Source organism: Cervus elaphus, chromosome 18 (assembly GCF_910594005.1).
Source record: "Cervus elaphus chromosome 18, mCerEla1.1, whole genome shotgun sequence".
NCBI lineage: Eukaryota > Metazoa > Chordata > Mammalia > Artiodactyla > Cervidae > Cervus > Cervus elaphus.
The window spans coordinates 53,747,948-53,756,192 of record NC_057832.1 but is presented as its reverse complement, the minus strand read 5'-3'; positions in this window follow the sequence as shown (position 1 = coordinate 53,756,192).

Below are 8,245 nucleotides of genomic sequence, written 5' to 3'. Positions count from 1 at the left end.
TTAGTAGGCTTATTACATTGGGTCAGAAGTGTGTTATTGGATTTCTGTGTTTGTGGGTTCACATCAAAACAAACAAAAAACCTCACAAGTACTCTAGAATAATCAGAACCACAAGGCTAGAAGTTCATGCAAAAGGACTGGGTATTTGTTATTGATAGCTGGTTATGATCCCCAAATCTAATGCTATGGTCATACCATCTGTGCCACTCAAATATTTACAAAATTAGCTGGATTTGAGCACCTTTAGTTAGGTGTCCAGGTTCATTTACATATCTTAATACTGAAGCTACATCATTGGTCTTGTTATAAATACTTTGTCTTACTTTTTAATGTAAAATGTGTGATATTTAACACTTCCTGTATGATTATATAAATGATAGAGAATTTGACTGAGGTAAGGCTTTTAAAATTATTATTATTATTATTACTTTTCACATCAGTATCTGCAGCTTCAACAGCAACTTTGTCAAACCTTGTTTTAATAGTGACCAGTTTTATAACTCATAGAATGTTAAGATTTTTAAGATAAAGGCAAGTTTGTCAATGAGCTTTCTCTTGTTAAATCCTCCAATATCAATGAACAATGAAATGTCCATTGAGCTATAAGGAAATAAGATATATTAGACTGAATTGTATAATGCTGAGAAGCTTGTCTTCAACAAAATTGTTAGACCTTTTGCTGGCTTTGAGCAATATCCGTGTTATAGTCATTAACTGAAAAATAGACCAAAAATATGCCATTGTGTGCACTATGTGAAAAATAAAATCTCGTAATATCATAGGCATGGAAGTTGCTTATTATTTCACATTTAGTGCTTTGTTTGAAACTGACTCATGACCCAATTGAGATCAAAGTTCATGCAATTGGCAAGTAATGGTGGCATTATTGTGTGTGTCTCTGACATGTGAAGTGCACAAAAAAGGAATTCATAGAGATAAATTGTTTGGCATGAACAAGTCCCCTCGAATCCTTTTAAGATTTTCTCAAATTCAAATGAGGATAAAGCATTAAAGAAGTAATATATTAAAGGTAGCCAATAAAATTGCTTTTTATTGGAATTTTAATTGCAATTTTCCCCCTCTTAAAAGGCTTGGGATTCCTAGTTCTTCAGTATTTTTATTCTTTTCAGAGTGTTTCATGGTCCAAGACCCACACATTTACTGAGCATAACAGAACTTTAGCAGTGAAATTGTGCTGTATTTCAGCTATGTAATATATTAAATAGATTTTTTGTTTAGGCTTAAACCCTAACTATGATTTACTGTATTTGGGAAGGGATATTTGGAGGGTTGGCGATAAATTCAGAATTAGAATGGAATATTCCCTGTAATCTGCACATAGTCAAAATTACTTCTGTGCACATTTGTTTGCCATGCATAGGCCAAGCCAGCGAGGAGGGGAGGAGGTTTAATACTTGACGATATAAACTTGAGAGGGAGGCATACCCATGGAACAAGAGAAGCCACCTAGTTGAATAGGATTCCTACCTCCTGCCTCTCCAAAGTTGCGGGTGAATCAAGGAGGGATGGGAGAGGTTTCCCTCCTCTCTTTAGCATCATTTTCCAAAGTTAGTAGAATTTCTTATAAGGCTTCTGAGGGGTGACCATTTGAGAGAAAACTAGGAGAAGGGGAAGGGTTGTCTGTTCAGGCAGATATTCAAAGTTAAAAGTTTGTTGTTGGGGTCAGCATGGCTAGGCAGGGCACTATTTTTGGACTCCTAAGCCCTTGGTTTAACTCACAGCTCTGTTACTGAGTAGAGATCTTGGAAAAGTCCCTGGTCTTGGTTAATCTATTTGTTCTCAGTTCTGTTAGAACAAAACCATGGGGGCTCTGTAACAGCCTAGAGAGACGGGGTGGGGAGGGAGATCCTAAAGGGAGGGGACATATGTATACCTATGGCTGATTCATGTTGATGTTTGGCAGAAATCAACAAAATTCTGTAAAGCAATTATCCTTCAATTGAAAAAAAAATGTGTCCACATTGGTCACATATTGCCTATGACTGCTCTCATGACACAACTATATTGTTGAGTAGTGACAAAAGCAACTGTATGGGTTGAAAAGCCAAAAATATTTGCCATCTGACTCTTCAAGGAAGTTTGCTGACCCCTGATCAAGACCAAGTGTTGTAGGCGGGGGGGAAAGACCGAGTGCTAGGGCAGCAAACTAAACTGACAAACTGACACTAAGATATGGATGACTAATAGCTTTCCCATAACCACCCCCAGGAACATTCAGTTCAGTTCAGTCGCTTAATTGTGTCCCACTCTTTGTGACCCCATGGACTGCAGCATGCCAGGCTTCCCTGTCCATCACCAACTTCAGGAATATTAACCTATTAAAAATGTTTTAAAGACAAAATTAATTGCAATTACATGAATAGAATCTCAATTGGTATTTGACAGATACATTTTAGTAGGTACCCTTCTCAAGGCCTTTCAGAAAGAACCTACATCTTCACTTATTTGCTTATTTCTCTGTTTACTCTGCTTATGTTGCCCTTTACATTCCCACTGCTCAAACTTGGATAATTCCTACTTGTATTTGAGACTAATTAGCCCAAGTCTCCACTAAGACTTTTATTGCCCACTGAGGCATTCCTAACACTTCCGTTATCCTGTTCCATTATTTTTCTTGCCAAACCTCAATTCTAAAAACCACAATGAAAATTATTTTATCAAGGTATTTAATCATACTATATTACAATTACCTGCCTGTATGCTTCCTCCATTATTATTATTATTTATTTATTTTTTTACTGCACAGCATATGGGATCCCAGTGTTCTGACCAGGGATCAAACCCGCACCCCCCTGCACTAGAAGGTAGTCTTAACCACAGAAGTCCCTGTTTCCGTCAATAAACCACAGACTCCTTGGGAGCTTAGACTGTTTCTCTTCACCCTTACACCCCCAGGACTTAGCATGTTACTGGGCATACAGTAATGAACAATATTTAATGAATCCATATGTATTAATCTCCCTCAGTTTAACCTCTGATAAGCAAAATTCTGGCTCCAAATTTTCTTGGGAGGAACGTTTATAAGTAGAGAATGTTCTTAAAATTTTTCCTTGAATACTATGAAAAGAAATTGAGTAGCTAGCACCTACAATTGTGTCCTGTTAGTGAAAGTTTACTTTATGAACACTACTAATAGCTGTTACATTCTAAGATAAATTTTCTTGTAATGAAAGTTGCCAACAAGGTCATGTGCTCAGAAAATATGGATTATGGTTTTTTATAAGCCCAAGTGTGTCAAGGTATTGATAATGTGGGCAGTATTTTCTCAAGAATGAAGTGTTCCTGAATAATTTTCCCATTATGTCAGTACACAGCATGAATCCAATAGTATTAAACAGATCCTTCTTCTTTATTTAACTTTAGTAGAAAGATTTATAGAATTATATATTATTCAGGTAGGATTTCATCATTGAAGTCACTAACTGAGAACCCAAATAGAAAACACTGATATTATTATTCAGTTTTATGGCATATGGGAGCCTTGGCCTCTGTTTTACAATAGTCCAGTTTTATCTTGATCAAGTTAAAATTTACCTTACCATGAATACTACTTCTGAAAACCAGGCCTGATCAGCACTTATCATTAAGCAGAAGAATCTATTCAGACATATTGTAGACATTTTGCAGTTACTAGAAAAATATATGACACCGGAATGAACCTCCACTGTCAGACAATGAAAGGCATTTCTATCCTTAGTTGATCAGGTGGACATTTGTTGTTTGTTCCGCTCAGAGTTCACTTTCCCTTCTTTTGGCGCATTTTCATTTGGGGACCCACCCCCTTCTCTTTCATAGTACATGTAGTTTTGGTGGACCTGACTCTACCCACTCTACTGATTGGGATCATTATCATTACCGTTATAGTGACTGTTCGGGGATTGGCATGCAACTGTAAGCCATCCAGTGAGACTCAGTCCTGTGATAATAAAGCACAACTGTTCTTGCCACGGACTACTGTGTTGAGAGGGTCTGCCTAAGAGTGATACCTCTGCAGGAAAGAACAGAGCTGAGAGAGAGCGAATGGAGTCCTAGTAGCATTATTTAAACTGTGCTCAAAGTCAGGACTTTCTTTGGATGTTTCCATTTTCTCAATCAATAAAGAGTTTGTTTTGGATTTAACTGATTTGAGTTGGGGTCTCCATTGCTTACAGTCGCAAAGTTCTATCAACAATAATCTACAAATAGTATTGTAATAAAATTTAAAAGTTACCTGAAAAAGTTATCTGAGGAAAGTTCAAATAGTTCAAATAATAGAAAATATAAAGAGAATGAATAGTAAACATGCCTAAAAGCACTTTGAAGCTAGTTTCAAAAATTAGACAAATTCTTAACTGGGAATGATAGATGAGAAAAGAAGTTACTATATTTTCACTTTCCATTTTTAAATTTCAAAATTTTGAATATAGCAAACTATGTTAGTCATGTTTTGGACATTAATATTTTAAATGATATAACTGATATTTAAGTAAAGGCTTTAATTTTTCTTTAATTACATGTTTTGAAAAAAGTTAACTCATTCTTTAAAAAATTTATTATGAAATATTTCATACATATGAAAATACATTGGAAAGACAAAATATAAACATATTAAATGATATAACCAACACCTATCTTCCATTCCTGCCCCAATCATGGTAACCTATGCAATCCATGCACACCCATATATGTTGAGCAAATGTTTAAATTCCTATCAATAAAGACTGAAGTTGGTCAATATGCCCTTCCTGAACACTCTAATTCTGGTTATGTCAGCCTCAGATTAAATTTCATGCATATATGTATGTATATTCCATAACTTAACTTTTACATTTTTATGTACATGTATTCATTGCTCCCGTCTATGGGGTCGCACAGAGTCAGAGATGACTGAAGTGATTTAGCAGCATTCATTACTATTATTACCTTTTTTTTTTTTTTGCTCAATTTTTTAAAAAAGTGTTAGTCGCACAGTCGTGTCTGACTCTTTGCGACCCTATGGACTCTATGTAGTTTTCCAGGTTCCTCTATCCATGGAATTCTCCAGGCAAGAATACTGAAGTGGGTAGCCATTCCCTTCTCCAGGGGATCTTCCTGCCGCAAGGATCAAACCAGGTCTCCCGCATTGCAGGCAGATTCTTCACCATCTGAGCCACCAGGGAAGCGCAAATGGAACTAATCCCCTCTACCAAACCCAGTGCTATCACTGTGCTGTGTGTGTGCTAAGTCGCTTCAGTCATGTCCAATTCTTTGTGACCCAATGGACTGTAATCTGCCAGGCTCCTTTGTCCTTGGGGAATCTCCAGGCAAGAATAGTGGAGTGGGTTGCCATGCACTCCTCTAGGGGATCTTCCTGACCCATGAATAGAACGCATGTCTTTTATGTCTCTTGCTTTGGCAGGTGGGTTCTTTAACACTAGCCACCTGGGAAGCCCTCTTTTAAAAAAGATCACTTTTAAGGTATGATCGACATGTGCAAATCTATACACACTTAATATTTACGACTTGATGAGTTTGAAGATAAGTGTACAACCATAAAATCATCAGCACATCTATGCCATAAATATATCCATCACCTTTAAAAATTTCTTCCTGCTTCATTATTTATTATTTTTTATGTGATAAGTATAAAATATAAGATATACCCTGTTAGCAAAATCGTTAGGACTACAGTGCAGCATTGGATCTTGTGTCTCAAAGCTTCCTTCAATGTTTATCAAATATTACACAATAAAAAATAAACATGAAAACAATGGGCAGGTATGGAAGCTTAGACACACAAGTGAAAAGAGAAAATTAATGATCTCGAAGACAAATCTGAAGAAGTTCTCTCAAATGCAACAGAGAGAGATAAATGACAGAAAACAGTACAAGTTAAAAGATACAGAAAACGGAGTCAGAAAATTTAACTTAAATCTGAACAGAGTTCCAAAAGGCAAGGGTAGACAGTGTATTGAGCCAGATTCAAAGAGTAATGCCTCACTCAGTTCAAGTTCTTTCACTCAGTTGTGTCTGGCTCTTTGTGGCTCCATGGATTGCAGCACGCCAGGCTTCCCTGTCCATCACCAATGCCCGAGCTTACTCAAACTCATATCCATTGAGTTGGTGATGCCATCCAACCATCTCATCCTCTGTAGTCCCCTTCTCCTGCCACCTTCAATCTTTCCCAACATCAGGGTCTTTTCAAAGGGGCCAGTTCTTCGCATCAGGTGGTCAAAGTATTGATGTCAGCTTCAGTATCAGTCCTTCCAATGAATATTCAGGGCTGATTTCCTTTCAGATGGACTGGCTGGATCTCCTATCTGTCCAAGGGACTCTCATGAGTCTTCTCCAACACCACAGTTCAAAAGCATCAATTCTTTGGCACTCAGTTTTCTTTATAGTCCAACTCTCACATCCATACATGACTACTGGAAAAACCATAGCTTTGACGAGTCGGACCTTCGTTGGTAAAGTAATGTCTCTGCTTTTTAACATGCTATCTAGGTTGGTCATAACTTTTCACAAGGAGCAAGCGTCTTTTAATTTCATGGCTGTAGTCACCATCTGCAGTGACTTTGGAGCCCCCAAACATAAAGTCTCTCACTGTTTCCATTGTTTCCCCATCTATTTGCCATGAAGTGATGGGACCAGATGCCATGATCTTAGTTTACTGAATGTTGAATTTTAAGCCAACTTTCTCACTCTCCTCTTCCACTTTCATCAAGAGGCTCTTTATTTCTTCTTCACTTTCGGCCATAAGGGTGGTGTCATCTGCATATCTGAGGTTATTGATATTTCTCCTGGCAATCTTGATTCCAGCTTGTGCTTCTTCCAGCCCAGCATTTCTCATGATGTACTCTGCATAGAAGCTAAATAAGCAGGGTGACAATATACAGTCTTGACATACTCCTTTCCCATCTTTGTAACCAGTCTGTTGTCCCATATCCAGTTCTAACTGTTGCTTCTTGACCTGCGTACAGATTTGTCAGGAGGCAGGTCAGGTGGTCTGGTATTCCCATCTCTTTCAGAATTTTCCACAGTTTGTTGTGATCCACACAGTCAAAGGCTTTGGCATAGTCAATAAAGCAGAAGTAGATGTTTTTTCTGGAACTCTCTTGCTTTTTCAATGATCCAGCAGATGTTGGCAATTTGATCTCTGGTTTCTCTGCCTTTTAGAATTCATCTTGAACATCTGGAAGTTCACGGTTCACACTGTTGAAGCCTGGCTTGGAGAATTTTGAACATTACTTTGCTAGTGTGTGAGATGAGTATAATTATGTAGTATTTTGAGCATTCTTTGGCATTGTCTGTGTTTGGGATTGGAATGAAAACTGACCTTTTTCAGTCCTGTGGCAACTGCTAAGTTTTCCAAATTTGCTGGCATATTGAGTGCAGCACTTTCACAGTATCATCTTTTAGGATTTGAAATAGCTTAACTGGAATTCTATCACCTCCACTACCTTTGTTTGTAGTGATGCTTCCTAAGGCCCACTTGACTTCACATTCCAGGATGTCTGGCTCTAGGTGAGTGATCACACCATCATGATTATCTGGGTCATGAGCTCTTTTTTGTACAGTTCTTCTGTGTATTTTTGCCATCTCTCTTAATATGTTCTGCTTCTGTTAGGTCCATACCATTTCTCTCCTTTATTGTACCCATCTTTGCAAGGAATGTTCCCTTGGCATCTCTAATTTTCTTGAAGAGATCTCTAGTCTTTCCCTTTCTGTTGTTTTCATCTATTTCCTTGCAATGATCACTGAGGAAGGTTTTCTTATCTCTCCTGGCTATTCTTTGGAACTCTGCATTCAAATAGGTATATCTTTCCCTTTCTCCTTTGCCTTTTGTTTCTCTTCTTTTCACAGTTATTTTAAGGCCTCCTCAGACAACCATTTTGCCTTTTTGCATTTCTTTTTCTTGGGGATGGTCTTGATCCCTGCTTCCTGTACAATGTCATGAACCTCCATCCATAGTTCTTCAGGCACTCTATTAGGTCTAATCCCTTGAATCTACTTGTCACTTCCACTTTATAACTGTAAGGGATTTGATTTAGGTCATAACTGAGTGGTCTAGTGGTTTTCCCTACTTTCTTCAATTTAAGTCTGAATTTGGTAATAAGGAGTTCATGATCTGAGCCACGGTCTTGTTTTTGCTGACTGTATAGAGCTTCTCCATGTTTGGCTGCAAAGAATATAATCATTCTGATTTTGGTATTGTCCATTTGTATGTCTATTTCGGTGATGTTCATTTGTAGAGTCTCCTCTTGTG